The sequence below is a fragment of the Amblyraja radiata genome, unplaced genomic scaffold (genome assembly GCF_010909765.2).
Source record: "Amblyraja radiata isolate CabotCenter1 unplaced genomic scaffold, sAmbRad1.1.pri scaffold_792_ctg1, whole genome shotgun sequence".
Lineage (NCBI taxonomy): Eukaryota > Metazoa > Chordata > Chondrichthyes > Rajiformes > Rajidae > Amblyraja > Amblyraja radiata.
The window spans coordinates 16,531-38,730 of NW_022630801.1; positions in this window are offsets into that span (position 1 = coordinate 16,531).

Here is a 22,200-nt window from a genome sequence, read left to right on the forward strand (position 1 = left end):
CATTCGCAAACTTGCGAGTGTTGCTCCTAATTCACTCTTCCAAATCATTTATATATATGGTAAACAGTTGTGGCCCCAATGCCAAACCTTACGGCACTCCACTCGACACTGCCTGCCATTCTGAAAAGGACCCGTTCACTCCTTGCTTCCTGTCTACCAACCAATTTTCTATCCATGTGAACACCCTGCCCGCAATACCATGTGCTCAAGATGGACCACTCCTGCGAAAAACAATCGACAATCGGCAATGTAGGCAACACGACTTATCTTTCTTCAGGTTCCCCATTAAGGAGGAAAGGTAAGAAAACATTTATTACCTCTGTGGCACATTGAAAACTTTATTTGGCCTGTTTCATCTCTCACTGTAGTTAGTCACTCTCATTGAGCTCAGATAGTTGAGTCCTCATGGCAACATCCTTGTAAAAATCTTCTCAAAGCATTTTCTTTGTACATCTCTGTTATTTAATGCATATTGACTGCAGATTTTTTCTGTAATTTCAGATGTCGACAGTGGACATGATCTACACCGAACTGCGGAGTATTTGTCAAATAACTGCCCTCTTATGTACATTGTGTGGAATTGTGATTTGTTAACTGCACAAAACTAATGCAAATGGCGAATTATTTATTTTTGTATCTATGTTGGACATTTTGCTCTTTGGTGAAGCAGGGGTGGGGCTATCATTGTGTTACATACGTTAAATTGTACATCACTTTCACTGGTTAGCTGAAATGCAGAACACTGCAATCCTGTATAACTCGCGCACAGAATAATGTGAATTGTGTAAATCTTATCCCAACGGGTCCCACTTAGTCTAGTGATTGTGTATAAGTCGCAAATTTTTTCCTTTGTTTGAAATGTGTAGAATTTGAGATCACTTTTATTGATTATCTGATATTCTAAATACTGCAACCCTGTATATGTCGTGCACAAAATGATGTAAATAAAAATAGTTTTCCTTGTTTAAGAAGTTCAATTGAGAATTATTTGAAAATGTGGGGGTTTGTACAAAATACTGTTGACCCACAAATGTGTTGATATGAGACATTCACATTTAAAAAATCCATGTATCACAAAAAGCAAGAAGGTGCCCATGTTATTTGACCAACTTACCAGATGAATTTAAATATACATAATACACAATACAATTTATTTGTCACTTGAACCTCATAGAGGTTGTTGGAGCCCCCGGCGGGCGCTAGCAAAGTGCCGCAGCCGTTTAAGCCACGCCGGGCGATGATGTAAGGCCCCGCTCCAGGTCATCCTCGACCCCGCTACTCGTGCGGGAGAGGTCGCCGTTGCGGAAGACCCGAAAAGCGGTCTCCCAGCAGGGACCCGCAGGCTCTGATATTACTGTCTGCCAGGCCTGCGGTTGGAGTCTCCGAATCTCCGGGGGTCGGGTCACAGCAGCGCATGGGTACATATGTAGGTATGTATGCATTAGTTTTGCTCCTAATTTCCTTTTCCAAATCATTAATATATATGGTAAACAGTTGCAGCCCCAACACCAAGCCTTGCGGCAAAAAAATCCAGAAGATTAGTCAAACATGATTTCCCTTTCATAAATCCATGTTGACTTGGACAGATCCTTTTACTGCTATCCAAATGCCCCATTATTGCATCTTTAATAATTGACTCCAGCATCTTTCACACCACCAAAGTCGGGCTAACTGGTCTGTAATTTCCCGTTTTCTCTCACGCTCCTTTCTTGAAAAGTGGGATAGCATTAGCTATCCTCCAATCCACAGGAGCTGATCGTAAATCTATTGATGTGTATATATGCATGTATGTGTATATATGCATGTATATGTGTGTATATATATATATGTTTATATATGTATGCATATAAATGTATCAATATGTATGTGCATTTGTATGTGTGCATATGTATGTGTATGTATGTGTGAATATATGTGTGTATAAATATGGTTTATTTATTATATTTAATATTAATAAATATTATATTTATTATCAAAATATAATTATATATATAATTGCCTTTATGGTTTATGTACATCATCTTACTAGACAAATTAATTATTAGTGATGATTTAAATCAAAGTTGCTTCTGATACATGAGAATAAACTTTATTATCTCTAACTTGCCTCTCACACACAGACACACATTCATATAAATATATTAAATATATATACGTTAAATGTAATTTTGTGCAGTGTGTGTTAAAGCAATACAAGGGAAACTGCACAATACAATGCAAGGGAAACTACGCAAAGGAGGGGGCTGTTCCCGCTACAAGATACTCGAGGATCTTTGCTTTGGATCAAAGATTATAGAGGAGCTCTATAACATTTGCTTTGGATCACAGCGGGTGGATTACATACCGGAAGTCGCGTGTCGCATTAAGAAATGGCGGCCGTGACGTTCCGTCACGTACTACACGTCAGTCCATTGGATTTCGGAGGCGTGGTCTATCTTGCTCCGCTATAGGATCTTTGCTCAATGCACCAAAGAACCAACCCGGAACCAAAACCGCGGCGTTTCGCCCTCCACCCGGACGCCTGAGACCCGCCGTCCCACTTTCCCAGCGCCGGTGCGCCGCTCTAAATCGGCCCCCCTCCCGCCGGAAGCGCCTTTGTGGAGGAGAGGTACACAAAATTGCTGGAGAAACTCAGCGGGTGCAGCAGCATCTATGGAGCGAAGGGAATAGGCGACGTTTCGGGCCGAAACCCTTCTTCAGACTGTGGACGAGAGGTTCGTCACCCAACCGGAAGTTGTGCGGGAATGCAGCTGTGAAGCTCAGGTGAGGATAAAAGCTCTGCGAAGCAACGGGAGAGGCAGCAATGCAGCCAGTGATGCATGCATTCCCTTTAATGCAGCAGGGGGAGCATGCACAGGCACTGGCAGGCGGTTCCCCCTCTCTCCATCTCCCCCCCTCTCTCTCCCTCCCTTTCCCTCTCTCTCTCCCCTCTGCCTCTCCCTCCCCTTCTTTCTCCCCTTCTTTCACCCCCTCTCTCTCTCTCCCTTTCTCTCTCCCCCTCTCTCTCCCTAGCTCCCTCTCCCTCTCTCACACACTTTCTCTCTCTCCCTCTCTCCACCTAGCTCCCTCCCCCTCTCTCTCTCCCCTCTCTCTCTCCCTCTCTCTCTCTCCCTCTCTCTGTCTCTCCCTCTCCCACCCATCTGCCCCTCTCTCTCCCTCCCTCCATCCCTGGTGAGACCACACCTGAAGTATTGTGTGCAGTTTTGGCCTGTTGGCCTTCATAACCAGAGGCGTTGAGTATAGGAGCAAACAGGTCCTTCTTCAGTTGTACAGGGCCCTGGTGAGACCACACCTGGAGTATTGTGTACAGTTTTGGTCTCCTAATTTGAGGAAGGACATTCTTACTATTGAGGGAGCCCAGCGTAGGTTCACCAGGTTAATTCCCGGGATGGCGGGACTGTCATGCTGAGAGAATGGAGCGGCTGGGCTTGTACATTCTGGAGGTTAGAAGGATGAGAGGGCATCGTATTGAAACATATAAGATTGTTAAGGGTTTGGACACGCTAGAGGCAGGAAACATGTTCCCGATGTTGGGGGAGTCCAGAACCAGGGGCCACAGTTTAAGAATAAGGCATCGGCCATTTAGAACGGAGATGAGGAGAAACATTTCCACCCAGAGAGTTGTGAGTCTGTGGCCATTTAGGACTGAGATGAGGAGAAACTTTTCCACCCAGAGAGTTGTGAGTCTGTGGCCATTTAGGACTGAGATGAGGAGAAACTTTTCCACCCAGAGAGTTGTGAGTCTGTGGGATTTTCTGCCTCAGAAGGCGGTGGAGGCCGGTTCTCTGGATGTTTTTTCAAGGGAGAGCTTGATAGGGCTCTTAAAGATAGCGGAGTCGGGGGATATGGGGAGAAGGCAGGAACGGGGTACTGATTGGGGATGATCAGCCATTGAATGGCGGTGCTGGCTCGAAGGGCCGAATGGCCTCCTCCTGCACCTGTTGTCTATTGTCCAGTGAAGGTGATTTGACTTGTTGTTAGACAAAAATGCTGGAGAAGCTCAGCGTGTGAGGCAGCATCTATGGAGTGAAGGAAATGGTTCTTGAGTCTGAAGAAGGGTCTCGACCCGAATCGTCACCTATTACCTTCGCTCCATAGATGCTGCCTCACACTCTGAGTTACTCCAGCATTTTGTGTCTACCTTCGATTTTCCAGCATCTGCAGTTCATTCTTAAACATTTAGACGACATTGTTGTCTCGTTTATTCCATTCCATTGCGGTTCTTACAAAGAACAAGTCCTTATAAATATCTGTCCTGGCCAATGGCGTTTCTATTTGCAGATTATTTCTCTTTCTTGTCCTATGTGTTGAGTACGTTATGTATCTGTCTGCAGTTAGGCCCACAGTTGGCAGGAATGGGTCTATGTTCACCTAAATCCTCTGTCCCAGAGAGGGAGAGAGAGAGAGCGAGACCGAGAGAGACAGTGAAGGGGAGAGGGGAAGGGAGAGAGAGACAGAGGGAGAGACAGAGGGAGAGAGAGACAGGGGGAGAGACACATAGAGAGAGATAGGCTGCATCCCAGAGTACTTAAGGAAGTAGCTCCAGAAATAGTGGATGCATTAGTAATAATCTTTCAAAACTCTTTAGATTCTGGAGTAGTTCCTGAGGATTGGCGGGTAGCAAACATAACCCCTCTTTTTAAGAAGGGAGGGAGAGAGAAAACGGGGAATTACAGACCAGTTAGTCTAACATCGGTAGTGGGGAAACTGCTAGAGTCAGTTATTAAAGATGGGATAGCAGCACATTTGGAAAGTGGTGAAATCATTGGACAAAGTCAGCATGGATTTACAAAAGGTAAATCATGTCTGACGAATCTTATAGAATTTTTCGAGGATGTAACTAGTAGCGTGGATAGGGGAGAACCAGTGGATGTGGTGTATCTGGACTTCCAGAAGGCTTTCGACAAGGTCCCACATAAGAGATTAGTTTTACAAACTTAAAGCACACGGCATTCTCCCCATATCCTGAACTTTCTATCACAACGGCAGCAGACAGTCAGGGTGGGCAGTAGGACATCAAAAACCATAGCCGTGAGCACTGGCTCGCCACAAGGCTGTGTCCTAAGCCCCCTGCTGTTTAGTCTGCTTACACACGACTGTACTGCTAGACTCAACAACAACTTCATCAACAAGTTCGCTGATGACACAACAGTGGTGGGTCTCATCAGTGACAATGATGAGTCGGCGTACAGGATGGAGGTGGAGCTGCTCACAGGATGGTGCAAATCCCACAACCTCATTCTCAACGTGGGAAAAACTAAGGAGATGGTGGTTGACTTCAGGAGGGCGGGAAAACAACACCATACACCTCTGCACATCGATGGAGCTGATGTGGAAAGGGTCAGCAGTGTGAAGTTCCTAGGACTCCACCTGTCAGATGACCTGATGTCCACAACCAACACCACAGCACTGGTCAAGAGAGCCCAGCAGCGACTACACCCTCTCCGAAGACTATGTAAAGCAGGTCTCCCCACTACACATCTACGAACTTTTTATAGGGGGACAATCGAGAGCACATTAACCAACGGCATCACTTCCTGGTTCGGGTGCTGCAAAGCGTACGAACGGCACCAACTTGACAGGATTGTGAAGACCGCCAGCAGGATTATTGGTGCTCCACTCCCTTTCTTGCTTGACATATACAGGAAGAGATGTATCAACAGAGCCATCTCCATCATCAAAGACCCCTACCACCCATCCCATCACATATTCTCCATCCTGCCATCTGGGAAGAGGTACAGGAGCATTAGCTGCAAAACCAGCAGGATGCTCCTCAGCTTCTTCCCGCAGGCTATAAGACAGTTAAACGGACTTTGCCCCCTGCCAAAGTATCGCGCACCAACCACCAGCCTGGACAGAGCCACTGTCGTGCCGCTGCCGATCGGAACGCCTGTTGATGTTTAGTTGAGAGTAGTGTTAAACTTGTTCATGATATATGTATTTTTATTTCTATTTATTTTTTACTGCACACTGAATGGACACTGGTTCGAGTAACGTTTTTGTGTTTCCTCTGGCTATGCGAGTACTCAGGAAAATAACAATAAAGATATACAATACAATACAATACAATTGGGGGTTCAGTATTGATGTGGAAAGAGAACTGGCTGGAAAACAGGAAGCAAAGAGTAGGAGTAAACGGGTCCTTTTCACAATGGCAGGCAGTGACTAGTGGGGTACCGCAAGGCTCAGTGCTGGGACCCCAGCTATTTACAATATATATTAATGATCTGGATGAGGGAATTGAAGGCAATATCTCCAAGTTTGCGGATGACACTAAGCTGGGGGGCAGTGTTAGCTGTGAGGAGGATGCTAGGAGACTGCAAGGTGACTTGGATAGGCTGGGTGAGTGGGCAAATGTTTGGCAGATGCAGTATAATGTGGATAAATGTGAGGTTATCCATTTTGGTGGCAAAAACAGGAAAGCAGACTATTATCTAAATGGTGACCGACTAGGAAAAGGGGAGATGCTGCGAGACCTGGGTGTCATGGTACACCAGTCATTGAAAGTGGGCATGCAGGTGCAGCAGGCAGTGAAGAAAGCGAATGGTATGTTAGCTTTCACAGCAAAAGGATTTGAGTATAGGAGCAGGGAGGTTCTACTGCAGTTGTACAGGGTCTTGGTGAGACCACACCTGGAGTATTGCGTACAGTTTTGGTCTACAAATCTGAGGAAGGACATTATTGCCATAGAGGGAGTGCAGAGAAGGTTCACCAGACTGATTCCTGGGATGTCAGGACTGTCTTATGAAGAAAGACTGGATAGACTTGGTTTATACTCTCTAGAATTTAGGAGATTGAGAGGGGATCTTATAGAAACTTACAAAATTCTTAAGGGGTTGGACAGGCTAGATGCAGGAAGATTGCTCCCGATGTTGGGGAAGTCCAGGACAAGGGGTCACAGCTCAAGGATAAGGGGGAAATCTTTTAAAACCGAGATGAGAATAACTTTTTTCACACAGAGAGTGGTGAATCTCTGGAACTCCCTGCCACAGAGGGTAGTCGAGGCCAGTTCATTGGCTATATTTAAGAGGGAGTTAGATGTGGCCCTTGTGGCTAAGGGGATCAGAGGGTATGGAGAGAAGGCAGGTACGGGATACTGAGTTGGATGATCAGCCATGATCATATTGAATGGCGGTGCAGGCTCGAAGGGCCGAATGGCCTACTCCTGCACCTAATTTCTATGTTTCTATGTTTCTATGATACAGAGTGAGAGAGAGAGAGAGAGTGAGAGAGAGAGAGAGAGAGAAACAGACAGAGAGAGAGAGAGAGAGAGAGAGAGAGAGAGAGAGAGAGAGACACACATGAAGAGAGAAAGACAGACAGACAGAGAGAGAGGGTGATATATTGATATAGAGAGGGAGAGATAGAGGGAGAGATTGAGAGAGAGAAAGAGAGAGAGAGACACAGAGAGAGAGACACAGTAAAGGAAACCGGCTGAAAATTAGAAGCTGGTGTGACTTCATTGTGGGGGGAGAGAGAGAGAGAGAGAGACGGACAAACAGAATGAGAGAGAAAGAGACAAGCCCTTCACCCCAACCTGCCCACACCGGCCAAAATGCCCCATCTACACTAGTCCCACCCCAACCAACATGCCCCATCTACACTAGTCCCACCCCGACCAACATGCCCCATCTACACTAGTCCCACCCCGACCAACATGCCCATCTACACTAGTCCCACCTGACCAACATGCCCCATCTACACCAGTCCCACACCGACCAACATGCCCCATCTACACTAGTCCCACCCCGACCAACATGCCCCATCTACACTAGTCCCACCCCGACCAACATGCCCCATCTACACTAGTCCCACCCGACCAACATGCCCCATCTACACTAGTCCCACCCCGACCAACATGCCCCATCTACACTAGTCCCACCCCGACCAACATGCCCCAGCTACAATAGTCCCACCCGACCAACATGCCCCATCTACACTAGTCCCACACCGACCAACATGCCCCATCTACACTAGTCCCACCCTGACCAACATGCCCCATCTATACAAGAACCACCTGCCAGCAGCCCATATCCCTCCAAACTTGTCCTAGCCATGTACCTGTCCAAGTGTTGCGATAGTCCCAGCCTCAACTACCTCCTCCGCAGCTTGTTCCATATACCCACCACCCACTGTGTGGAAAAGTTGCCCCTCAGATTCTTATTCAATTTTTCCCACCCCCGCCTCACTCACCTTGAACACATGTCCTCAGGTCCTCAATTCCCCTACTCGGGGCAAGAGACTCTGTGTGTCTACCCGATCTATTCCTCTGGTGATTTTGTACACCTCTATAAGATCACCCCTCATCCTCCTGTGCTCCAGGGAATAGAGTCCCAGCCCTTTGCCCCAACCTCTCCCTGTTGCTCAGGCCCCTCGAGTCCCGGCAACATCCTTGTAAATCTTCTCTGCGCCCTTTCCAAGCTCAACGACATCTTTCCTGTAACACGGTGCACAGAACTGAATGCAATACTCTAAATGCAACCTCACCAACGTCTTGTACAACAGCAACGTGACCTCCCAACTTCTCAATACAGACTCAATACAGAGAGAGAGAGAGTGAGAGAGGGGGGAGGGAGAGAGAGAGAGACAGAGAGAGATAGAGACAGAGAGAGAGAGAAAGAGAGAGAGAGAGAAAGGGAGAGAGAGACCGATACAAAGAGAGATACAGCGTAACAGACAGACAGAGAGAGAGAGAGACAGTGGGACAGAGACAGACAGAGAGATGGAGAGAGAGATAGAGACAAAGAGAAAGACTGAGATGTAGAGAGGGAGAGACAGAGGGGGGGAGACAGACAGAGAGAGAGAGACTGCAAGAGACAGAGGGAGAGAGAGAGAGAGAGACACACAGAGAGAGAGGGAGACCAAGAGAGAGACAGAGAGAGAGAGAAAGAATGAGAGACAGTTAGAGAAGCAGAGAAATGGAGAGAGAAGAGAGAGAGTCAGCAAGAGAGAGAGACGGGGAGTGAGAGGGAGAGACTGAGGGAGAGAGAGACAGAGCCAGTGAGAGACAGAGAGTGACAGAGACTAAGGCAGACAGAGAGAGTGAGAGAGAAAGAGAGAGAGAGGGTGAAAGAGAGAGAGGGAGAAAGAGAGTGTCAGTGAGAGGGACAGTGGCAGAGAAAAACAGAGAGATAGAGAGGGATAGCGAGAAATAGGGAGAGATGCAGAGAGAGAGAAAGAAAGACAGAGAAACAGACAGAGAGAAACGGAGAGGGAGACAGAGAGAGAGAAACGGTGAGAAACAGAGGGAGTGACAGCGAGAGAGAGAGAGACACAGAGGGAGAGAGGGGGGGAGACATATATAGTCACAGAGAGAGGGGGTGAGAGACAGACAGAGATGGGAGAGAGAATGACAGAGAGAGTGAGAGACAGATAGAGAGGCAGAGAGAAACGGAGAGAGAGACATAGAGAGATACAGAGAGAGAGAGAGAGGAAGCGAGAGAGGGAGAGACTGAGGGAGAGAGAGACAGAGAGGGAGGGGGGGGTGACAGAGAGAGGGAGAGAATGAGGCAGAGAGAAAGAGAGAGAGGGAGTGACAGAGAGAGACAGGGAAGTCCAGGACAAGGGGTCACAGCTTAAGGATAGAGGGTAAATCCTTTAAGACCGAGATGAGAAAAACATTTTTCACACAGAGAGTGGTGAATCTGTGGAACTCTCTGCCACAGAGGGTAGTTGAGGCCAGTTCATTGGCTCTATTTAAGAGGGAGTTAGATGTGGCCCTTGTGGCTAAGGGGATCAGGGGGTATGGAGAGAAGGCAGGTACGGGATACTGAGTTGGATGATCAGCCATGATCATATTGAATGGCGGTGCAGGCTCGAAGGGCCGAATGGCCTCTACTCCTGCACCTATTGTCTATGTATCTATGAGTATGTGAGAGAGAGACAGACAGGGAGAGAGTGAGAGAGAGAGAGTGGGAGAGACGGAGAGAGAGAGACAGACAGACAGAGACAGTGAGAGACAGAGAGAGCGAGAGAGAGAGAGAGACAGAGCGAGGGACAGAGAGAGAGGAGGGAGACAGAGAGAGGAGAAGACAGAGAGAAAGTGAGATAGAGAGAGAGAGATAGAGAGAGTGAGAGAGAGAGACAGAGGGAGGGGGAAAGAGAGAGACAGGAAGACAAGATATTCTGGCAACCAAGGGAAAACAGAATATGCGGCCACTGTTTGACAGATGAGGTTGAAACAGAGATGCACTTCCTCCTAAAATGCAAAAAATTTGACAAAACAAGGAAAGCATACTTTGACAAACTCAGTGTGGCAACCCCTGATTTTAAAGAACTAGATGATACATCAAAACTAAGAATAATAATTGGCGAAGGAAATAAGGCACAATACGTAACAGCATGCCACAACCTGAGAGACAGCGAATGACCAACATGCACATGTGTATGCACACACTAATTGACATTAACTGACACTAAGAAATGAATATTGAATTGCTAAACTTGCTTTTGTGTTGTACTGCTGCAGCTGCAAGAACGTGTAGCATCAATAAAGGGCTATAGGCCTATTGCGAGTTTATGTATAGGGACATATCTATCCATGCACTGTAGACTTGTATTTATACTGATGCATTTTAAATATGTGTGTCATGTTATATACTTTGGCAATATAACAATGTGTTTTTTATCATGCCAATAAAGTTTTTGAATTTAAAAATTGAAAATTAAGCGAGAGAGACACAGTTGGAGAGAAATAGAGAAAGAGAGAGAGAGAGAGACAAAGAGAGACAAAGAGAGAGAGAGGGAGAGAGAAGGAGAGAGACAGACAGAGAAAGAGATGCAGAGACAGATATAGAGAGAGAAAAACAGGGCGAGACGCGTAGGGAGAGATAGGCAGATGGGAAAGAGACAGAGAGAGTGAGAGCGAGAGATAGAGAGAGAGAGAGAGAGAGAGAGAGAGACAGGGAGAAAGAAAGCAGAGAGAGACGGGGAGAGAGAGAGGAGGGACAGGGAGAGAGACAGCGAGAGAGACAGATGGATAGAGAGACAGAATGAGAGACTGAGAGGGAGAGACAGAGAGAGAGAGACAGTGAGATGGAGAGAGGAAGAAAGCGAGCCAGTTACAGAGAGAGAGAGACAAGAGAGGGCCATAGAAACATAGAAAATAGTTGCAGGAGTAGGCCATTCGACCCTTCGAGCCTGCACCACCATTCAATATGATCATGGCTGGTCATCCAACTCGGTATCCTGTACCTGCCTTCTCTCCAAACCCCCTGATCCCTTTAGCCACAAGGGCCACATCTAACTGTGGATAAATGTGAGGTTATCCACTTTGGTGGCAAAAACAGGAAAGTAGACTATTATCTGAATGGTGGCCGATTAGGAAAGGGGGAGATGCAACGAGACCTGGGTGTCATGGTACACCAGTCATTAAAAGTAGGCATGCAGGTGCAGCAGGCAGTGAAGAAGGCGAATGGTATGTTAGCATTCATAGCAAAAGGATTTGAGTAGAGGAGCAGGGAGGTTCTACTGCAGTTGTACAAGGTCTTGGTGAGATCACACCTGGAGTATTGCGTACAGTTTTGGTCTCCGAATCTGAGGAAAGACATTCTTGCCATAGGGAGAGTACAGAGAAGGTTCACCAGACTGATTCCTGGGATGTCAGGACTTTCATATGAAGAAAGACTGGATAGACTCGGCTTGTACTCGCTAGAATTTAGAAGATTGAGGGGGGATCTTATAGAAACTTACAAAATTCTTAAGGGGTTGGACAGTCTAGATGCAGGAAGATTGTTTCTGATGTTGGAGAAGTCCAGAACAAGGGGTCACAGTTTAAGGATAAGGGGGAAATCTTTTAGGACCGAGATGAGGAAAACATTTTTCACACAGAGAGTGGTGAATCTCTGGAATTCTCTGCCACAGAAGGTAGTTGAGGCCAGTTCGTTGGCTATATTTAAGAGGGAGTTAAATGTGGCCCTTTTGGCTAAAGGGATCAGGGGGTATGGACAGAAGGCAGGGAGTGGGATACTGAGTTGGATGATCAGCCATGATCATATTGAATGGCGTTGCAGGTTCGAAGGGCCGAATGGCCAACTCCTTCACCCATTTTCTATGTTTCTATAAAAAAAAAAGAGAGAGAGAGAGAGAGATAGAGGGAGGGAGAGAGAGAAAGAGAGGGGGAGAAAGAGAGAGAATGATAGGGGGTGGGGGGAGAAAGCGAGGGAGAGAGATTTAAAAAATGTTAATATTTTCTTAAGAAATGGATAGATGTTTAGATCTAGTAATTGAATTTTGTAATTAACTACAGTTGGGTAACTAACTAATTATATGCTTTAATTTCTGGTTATCCAAGTAAGATTGTTTCATATTTGTTTCAGAATGTTTCAATCTATAATAACTGAAAATTTCATTCAGTTCTCTTAATTTTTAAGAAAGTTATGGGCTTTTGACTGTCCTCGATCGCAGCTTTTGTGTTATGTCAATGGAAAAGCAATCGGGAACAAGATGCTAATTTCCGAGTATGAAAATGGCCATAACCTTTTTAATATGAAAGTGAATTAGGTGTCAAATTAAACTTCTTTTTATGTTTTATCTGATGGGATAAATTGCAGACTTGATTTTTCAAATCTCGAAATTTTGTAACATTGCTACATAATACCATCAGTTTTAATCAATTATTTGAGAGGGAGGCTCTAGGCTTGTGAAGCCCCTCCCAATCCCCAATGTTTATTAAAGAATTATACGCCTAATGGGAAATATTTCTTAAAGAATTGTTCCTTATTGACAATTATATTGCAAAATCTGAATCAAATCTGCTTCCAAAAACCATTTACAAAACGAGTATTCTTTTTCCTATCCTGAACCATGGGAGTCCAGAACCAGGCAGTAGAGGCCAATTCACTGGATGTTTTCAAGAGAGAGTTAGATTTAGCTCTTAGGGCTAACGGAAACAAGGGATATGGGGGGGGGGGAGCTACCGGGCTAGGTAGTTGAGGCTGGGACTATCCCAATATTTAAGAAACAGTTAAACAGGTCCATGGGTCGGACAGGAGGGATATGGACCAAATGCAGGCAGGTGGGACTAGAGTGGCTGGTAGGGTTTCGAAGAAGGGTTTCGGCCCGAAACGTCGCCTATTTCCTTCGCTCCATAGATGCTGCTGCACCCGCTGAGTTTCCCCAGCAATTTTGTGTACCTTCGATATTCCAGCATCTGCAGTTCCCTTTTGAACACTTTGTCTATTCCACTGCGATATCTCCTCAAGGTATGCCTACTTTGAAGAAGTTCTCCTCCTCTCTCCGGAGACAGTTTCACAACCTCCTCTCTAACTCCACACCCTCTGTGATCCCCCCTGCCCTCCAACTGTACGACCACATCCTTACCTAGACTCGATACCACAGCCACATCTGCTTCCTCGGGGCCTGCCTGCGCCAACATCTCATACCCCATGGCTTCCAGCTCCAGTTCCCTACCTCCCAGTTCGGACCCCAACCGGACCATCGGTACCGACTGGCTATCCACCGGCATACCCAGCAATTCTCCAACTGGGCACTGAGATCCACCCTGGTCGCGATGCGCCGGCACCAACAGGACCTCACATCGACACTCCCTGTACTTCAGGCCTCACTAACCCATACCTGCAACGGACCCCAGCTGTATTTCATCCGCCGGAAGATCCACCTCTTTAATTGGCCTACCTTAATTCCACTAAGGACCTTAAATTATCCCGACTCCAGGCCGCTCCCGACGCCTACACTCCGCGACTCGACCGCCCGCAGACTCCGGGCCCCAACTCTGGCCCGCATCGCCTGCCCGAGTCCCGCGACACCATCTTGGCCACTAGGAGCGACTTCCATACTCACCGGGACGCCGCCTTCACCGACCTCCACATCGATGCCGCCGCCGACCCTCACCTGCCTACCGATGACGCCCAGCCTCGCAGCCTCTACGGGAACTCGGACTTTCTCCCCCTCGCCGATTCCTCCGACATCGCCGCCCGACCCGACCCACCCGACATCGTCACCGAACCGGGGCTCCCCCAACATGGCCGCCGCTACGCACCCGCGCTCTGGCCCCGCCCCACACACACGCGCGCGCGCGCTCTGGCCCCGCCCACACACGCGCTCTGGCCCCGCCCACACACACACACACGCGCTCTGGCCCCGCCCACACACACGCGCTCTGGCCCCGCCCACACACACGCGCTCTGGCCCCGCCCACACACACACGCTCTGGCCCCGCCCACACACACACACACGCGCTCTGGCCCCGCCCACACACACACACACACGCTCTGGCCCCGCCCACACACACACGCTCTGGCCCCGCCCACACACACGCGCTCTGGCCCCGCCCACACACACACACACGCGCTTGGATCCCGGGTGGAGGCGGGAGAACGGGTCGAGCACACGGTGTCAATCAAATGCAGCTGATTTAAATTTATGCTTTTTATCCCTTTACCGTCACTTTCCAGGTGTCCGGAGCGGTTAACGGCGGCGATCAACGGTTGGTGAATGAGTGGGGGGAGGGAGAGGGTGGGGGGGAGAGAGAGTAGGAGTGTGGAAGGAGAGAGGGGGGTGGAGAGAGGAGGAGGGGAAGAGAGGAGGAGGGGAAGATGGGGGGAGGCGAAGATGGGGGGAGGCGGGAGGTTAACCGGCTGGAGAGCTTTGTCGGCGGGGGCGTCGAAAGCTGGAGCCGCCCGGGAGCGAGTGTAATACAGTTGTGGGGCCCGGGAGCGAGTGTAATACAGTTGTGGGGCCCGGGAGCGAGTGTAATACAGTTGTGGGGCCCGGGAGAGAGTGTAATACAGTTGCAGGGCCCGGGAGCAAGCGTATTACAGTTGTGGGACCCGGGAGCGAGTGTAATACAGTTGTGGGGCCCGGGAGCGAGCGTAATACAGTCCTCCTCCCACCACATCCCTCTCCCCCTCCCACACCCTTTCTCCCCCCTCCCACCCCTCTTCACCCCCATCTCCTCCTACCCCCTTCCCCTCTCTCTTGCACCACTCCCCGCTACCTCTCTCCCACCCCCCCTTCCTGCCCTCCCCACACTCTCCTCCCCCTTCCCATCCCCCTACCCCGCTTTGCTCTCCCTCCCAAATCTCTCCCATTTCCTCCTCCCCCTCCCTCCCCACCCCGTCTCCCCCTCCGTCCACCTGTATGTTTGGAGGGTGGTTAGTGTGAGTGTGATGCTGCAGCCCCCCCCGCAAACGCACGTTCTAGTTTGGCCCATAAATCCAGGACAATGAGATTTAAAAATCATGCTATATTGTGAATTCTTGTGTGAATGTAATTTGGACACTTAGGCTAATTAAAAATGTTAAATCTTTTCTAAAGAAATGGATAACAGTTCTGTACTCCCCCAACATGGGGAACATGTTTCCTGCATCTACCCTGTCCAATCTCTCACTCATTTTATACAATTCTATAAGAAATCCGCTCATCCTTCTGAATTCCAGTGAATACAAACCCAGTCGACCCATTCTTTCAACATATGTCAGTCCCGCCATCATCATCATTTCCTGAGAAGGCTGGCATTTTCTTTCGTTCTTGATAACACAACATGAATTCCGAAGAACACAGTCAGGTCAGGAAAAACTTGCTTTATTTGTTAGGCAAGGCACAAATACGTTAAGACTTTCTTTAAAAAAAACACGTTAAAACGTTAAGTGTTTGGCCAAGTGGCAGCCAGCTGGTACTGTGAGCAGTCGGCTGTGTGCAGCTTGGCTCACTTTTGCATTTTCACTTGGGTACAGTATGAATGAGAAGATGCTGGTACTGTTGCTTGTCTGCTCCTCGACAGGGCCAAGGAAGGCTTGTATTAGGAACACTTCTCCATCCGTTTCCCACCACGGATGGCTGACCTGCTGAGTTCTACCGGCACTTTGGAGGGGAATGGCCAGGCAACATGTAAACTGGGCTGTAAACTGTGAGGTGCTGTCCCTCCAGTTTGTGTGTCACCTCACTCTGGCAATGGAGGAGGCCCAGGACAGAAAGATCAGTGTTGGAGTGGGAAGGGGAGTTAAAATGGTTGGCAACCGGGAGATCCAGCAGGCCTTGGCGGACTGAGCTCAAGTGAAGGGTGAAATTTACGCCTAGTCCAGATACAGGAACAGGAGATGCTGGTTTACAAAAAGAGACACAATCTCCTGGAGTAACTTGCACCTCTGGAGAGCATAGACAGGCAACATTCTAGGTCAAGACACTTCTTCAGACTGCTTGTTGTGGGGGGTGGAGAATGTCGGAAAGGAGAGGTGGGAGTGGTCGCCTTAGATTGCCTTCCCTCTACAGATGCCGCCTGACCCACTGAGTTCCTCCGCCGCTTTATACGGAATGGACAGACGACGTTTTGAGTCAGGACCCTTCTTCAGACTGAGTGGAGAGGGTGGGGGGAGGAAGCTGGAAAAGCGAGTTGGGGGCTGGACAAAGCCTGGCAAGTGATAGGTGGATACAAAATGCTGGAGTAACTCAGTGGGACAGGCAGCATCTCTAGAGATAAGGAATAGGTGAAGTTTCAGGCTGAAACCCTTCTTTAGACGTGATAGGTGGATATAGGTGAGGGAGACACAAGAAACTGCAAATGCTGGAATCTTGCATAGAGCACAATTTAGTTACACGCACAGAATCACTTGCCCAGACTGGGGGAATCGAGGACCAGAGGACATGCGTTCAAGGTGAAGGGGAAAAGATTTAACAGGAATCTGAGGGGTAACAGACAGTGGTGGGTGAATGGAACAAGCTGCCAGTGGAGGTAGTTGAGGCTGGGACTATCCCAACATTTAAGAAACAGCTATAGACAGGTACATAGATAGGCAAAGTTTGAAGGGATATGGGCCCCGGGACATGTTGGTTGGTGTGGGCAAGTTGGGCCGAAGGTCCTGTTTCCACACTGTATCCTTCTGTGACTCTCACACAGAGTGCTGGAGTAACCCAGTGGGTCAGGCAGCATCTGTGGAGAAAATTGATAGGTGACATTTCACAGAGTGCTGGAGTAACCCAGTGGATCAGGCAGCATCTGTGGAGAACATGGATAGGTGACATTTCGGGTCAGGACCCTTCTTCAGACTGACACTATGTTGACAGATGAGGGGGTGATCGGCAGATGAGTGAAGTAGACGGGGGAGGGAAAATAAGGAGATAAAAGGATGTGAGATAAGGAGAGAGGAATATATATGTGCAGCTTTAAGGGACATTGGTCAGGTAGCATTTGGAGTATTGCATACAGTTCTGGTCACTCCATTACAGGACTGATGTGGAGGCTTTGGGGAAGGTGCAGAGATGGTTAACCAAAATGGTTTGAAAACAAGGAACTGCAGATGCTGGTTTACAAAAAAGCACACAAAATGCTGGAGTAACTCAGCGGGACAGGCAGCATCTCTGGAGAGAAGGACTGGGTGACATTTCGGGTCAAGACTGAGGAGGGTCTCGACCAGAAACGTTACCCATTCCTTCCAGCATTTTGTGTTTACCTAAACAGCGCCTATCTATCCACGTGGCGGTGTGCCAGCAGGCTGGAGGAGCGGGAAATGGCCTTGCCACAGAGCGGGCAGGTGAAGGGGCGCTGGCCGGTGTGGACTCGCCGGTGCTCCAGCAGGTGGTCAAGGCGGGTGAAGCCGTTACCACAGGACGGGCAGGGGAAGGGACGCTCACTACTGTGGGTACGCCGGTGCTGCCACAGGCTGGACATGCGGGTGAAACCCTTGCCACACTCAGCGCACACCGGCACCCTGGTCGCCATCAATGGCCCCGTCTCTCCGTCCACAGCAATGGCTCCTAAACCCTGCAGGAGGGATACACAGAGGGTCAACAAGCTGGCACACAGGACATTACTAGCACATATTGGGTGTGTTTATGGCGGAGGAAACCGTTATATAATTCTGCGCGGCCCAGCGGTACAGTTGCTGCCTCACCGCCAGAGACCCGGGCTCGATCCTGACTACGGGTGCTGTCTGTGTGGAGTTTGTATATTCTCCCTTTGACCCGCGTGGGTTTTCACTCTGGGTGCTCCGGTTTCTTCCAACATTTCAAAGACGTTCAGGGTTGTAAATTAATCGGCCTCCACAAAATAGCTAAATTGTCCCCAATGTGCGTAGGATAGTGCTAGTGTACGGGGTGATCGCTGGTCGGCGTGGACTCCATGGGCCGAAACATCTGTTGTTTCCGCGCTGCAGCTCTAATCTACACTAAACCAAAGAAGGGTGTCGACCTAAAATGTCACCCCTCCACAGATGCTGACTGACCTGCTGAGTTACTCCAGCACTTTGTGTCTATCTTCTCCACAGATGCTGCCTGACCCGCTGAGTTACTCCAGCACTTTGTCATAAAGTCACGGAGTGATATGGCGTTGGAAAGAGGCCCTTCGGCCCAACTCATACCCTCACTCCTGGATCCGTCGGCTCTACACATTCCGCAAGGCTCAGAGTTCAGATTCCTAATGAGACCACACCTGGAGTATTGTGTGCAGTTTTGGTCCCCTAATTTGAGGAAGGACATTCTTGCTATTGAGGGAGCCCAGCGTAGGTTCACCAGGTTAATTCCCGGGGTGTGGGGGACTGTCATATGTTGAGAGAATGGAGCGGCTGGGCTTGTACAATCTGGAGTTTAGAAGGATGAGATGGGATCTTATTGAACCATATAAGATTGTTAAGGGTTTGGACACACTAGAGGCAGTAAGCATGTTACCGATGTTGGGGGAGTCCAGAACCGGGGGCCACACAGTTTAAGAATAAGGGGTAAGCCATTTAGAACAGAGACAAGGAAACACGTTTTCTCACACAGAGTTGTGAGTCTGTGTAATTCTCAGCCTCAGAGGGCGTTTCTGTGGACACTTTCAAGAGAGAGCTAGATAGGGCTCTTAAAGATCGTGGAGTCAAGGGATATGGGGAGAAGGCAGGAACGGGGAACTGATTGGGGATGTTCAGCCATGATCACATTGAATGGCGGTGCTGGCTCAAAGGGCCGAATGGCCTACTCCTGCACCCATTGTCTCTTGTCTATTGCCCCAGCGCCCCCGCCATTCACAGTGAAGATCCTGCCCTGGTTTGACTTCCTAAACTGCAACAGCCTCTCACCCCCAAACAATGTGACCTCCTCCCTGTGGATCCCTGCCCCTTGCCCCTGCCGCCTCCTGCTCCTTACCCCCCCCTTTCTCCCTCCCCCCTCCTGCTCCTTCCCCCCCAAACATGTGACCCCCACCAGGCTCCCGCCCATTCCATGACTCATTGACCCCCCTCCCCTCCCCCAGTTCCCTGCCTCCCTATTCATCCCTCGGCACCAAACCCACTCCCCTTGAATACCTGCCCCCCCTTTGCTCCCTGCTTCCCCCCGCTACTCACTTCATCCCTTTTTCCCAGTCTCTCACCTCCTCCTCCTCCTCTCCTCTCTCTCTCTCTCTCTCCTCTCTCTGAACCTCTCCCATTATTCCTGCGCCTCTCAGCCCCCGCACCGCTCAGATATTCTCTCTCCCTCTCCTCCAAACTCTCTCTCCACACTCCCCACTCTCTCTCGCCCTCCTCTTCTCTCTCCACCTCTCTCTCTCTCTCTCCTCTCTCTCTCTCTCTCTCTCTCTCTCTGTCTCTCTCTCTCTGTCTCTGTCTCTGTCTCTGTCTCTGTCTCTGTCTCTCTCTCGTTTTCTCGTTTTCTCTCTCTCTCTCCCCCCCCCCTCCATCTTGGGCCGCGGAGCAACGTCATATCCGGGCTGAGAACGACCCCCACTCTCTGTCTCCGGGGCAACGGGTGGGGGCGGGATGGATGAGCCGTGAGTATCCGGGCCGGACAGGACCTGAGTGACAGACAGGCTCCGGTGGATCAGTAAGTGACTGGGGCTGGGGCTGGGGCTGGAGATGGGGCTGGAGCTGGAGCTGGGGCTGGAGATGGGGCTGGAGATGGGGTTGGTGTTGGGGTTGGTGTTGACGCTGGGGTTGGGGTTGGCGCAGCTCGGGGAGCTGGGCCTGGGGTTGAGGTTGGGCCTGGGGTTGGGTCCCGCCGCCGCCGCAACACCACCATCATTAATGTGTGTGTGTGTGTGTGGGGCTGATGGGTGGGAGCGTCGTGCGGCAGCTGGAGGTGCTGGAGGAGTCATGTCGGGGCTGAGGGGGGCGGGGAGTCGGCACATTCACTCACTGATGTCTGTATCTCTATCTCTGTCTGTATCTCTATCAAATTTTCAATTAAAAAAACGTTATTGGCATGATAAAAATACATTGTTATATTGCCAAAGTATAGGGGGTTGCACTTAAGTCACTGGGTGACAGGACTTGACGCACGGAGCCGCTCAATCTATCTGGAGGACATCCGTCACTTCCGGTATATATTATGAATGCAAGAAACGCGTACTTTCCTAACTGTTAAAAACGCGCCAAAATGTTGAATGTTTGCGCTGTCAAAAATTGTGCAAGTCGGGGTAAGTGTGAGAGACACGTACCCAAATTTACAATTCCAAAAGTGAAGCGAAATGAAGGTATAGAGAAGTGAGAACTGAAGGGACAACAGCAGCTAAAGTGCTTGGTGAACATTGGCCGTGCAGATATCGGAATTGAAAATATTGGGAATTATCGCGTTTGCTCACTGCATTTCTGTTGCGCTTGTATAGGTATTGTTGGCCAAAGGGACTAATTTCCAGAGGCCTAGTATGGACATTGTGGGCCGAATGGATTCGTGGGCTGGCAGCTCAGTCACTGAGGCCAGGCAGTACAGTCACTCAGACCTGGCAGGCTGGCAGCGAAGAAACTGCCAGAAATTCTGCCCAAAACAGGTGACAGACTCTGTGAGAGAGAGAAGGGGAGAGGGTGGACTGAATGGACAGTTCAGCCACTTTCACAGGTCACATTGCAGATTTTCTTCCCCGCTGTTAATTATGCTGCAATTGTTATTTATGATCTCTTTAAAAATTATAATGCACGCAGAGACAAAAAGGATAAAATCACCTGCCGGACAAATATTTTCAACATTATTTCAGACGGGTACACAGTGGGGGTGGGGCGTGGGCAGGCACGTCCAGGTTTTATCAGTGTTCTCGACAAACCAAAATATAGCTCGTGATGCCGAGTGAAATATCAATAACCGGGCCCAGATCTGGTCTTTGGTTTGCACCTTGTTTACGCTTCAGCTCCTGTCCTGTTGTCTCTCCCTGTTTTATTGTCAGCCACTTTGACATTGTTTCTTTTCAGGGATTTGAATGGGAACAACATCACAAGAATCACCAAATCAACCTATTCAGGATTAAGACATGTGTGAGTTCTGTAAATCCAGATTTTGCATTTTGCACAATTTGGATATATTTCTGCTGCTGTTTCGTGCTTCCAGCTGTTCACTTTCTGCCATCAGTGTTTCTGTTTGTAAATTGCAGCTTGTTATTTAATACAACTTTTCACAGACCCTTGTGAATGAAGTAAGTGCAGGAGTGAGGTGTTGTTGGGATTAGTACACGGCCAAGTCAGCAAAGACTATATTCCACATTATTGTCCCTCACATATTTACCCCTGAGTACTGTGAATTATGATGGGATGTACAGTGCCCTCCATAATGTTTGGGACAAAGACCCATCATTTATTTATTTGCCTCTGTATTCCACAATTTGAAATTTGCAATAGAAAAAATCCCATGTGGCTAAAGTGCACACTGTCAGATTTTAATGAAGGCCATTTTTATACATTTTGGTTTCACCATGTACAGTAGAAAGTAAAGCAGTGTTTACACATAGTCCCCCATTTCAGAGCACCATAATGTTTGGGGCACAGCAATGTCATGTCAATGAAGGTAGACACGCTTAGTATTTTGTTGCATATCCTTTGCCTGCAATGATTGCTTGAAGTCTGTGATTCATGGACATCACCAGTTGCTGGGTGTCTTCTCTGGTGATGCTCTGCCAGGCCTGTATTGCAGCCATCTTTAGCTGATGATTTTTGGGGGCTAGTCCCCTTCAGATTTCTCTTCAGCATTTAAAAGGCATGGGTTCAGATCGGGTGAATGACTTGGCCACTCAAGAATTTACCATTTTTGTTGCTTTAGCAGCGTGTTTGGGATCATTGTCTTCCTGTAGAATGAACCACCAGCCAATGAGTTTTGAGGCATTTGTTTGAACTTGAGCAGATAGGATGTGTCTATATGCTTCAGAATTCATTATGCTACTACCACCAGCAGTTGTATCAACAATGAAGATAAGTGAGCCAGTACCTTCAGCAGCCACACATGCCCAGGCCATAACACCCCCACCACCGTGTTTCACAGAGGAGGTGGTATGCTTCCTATCTTGAGCAGTTC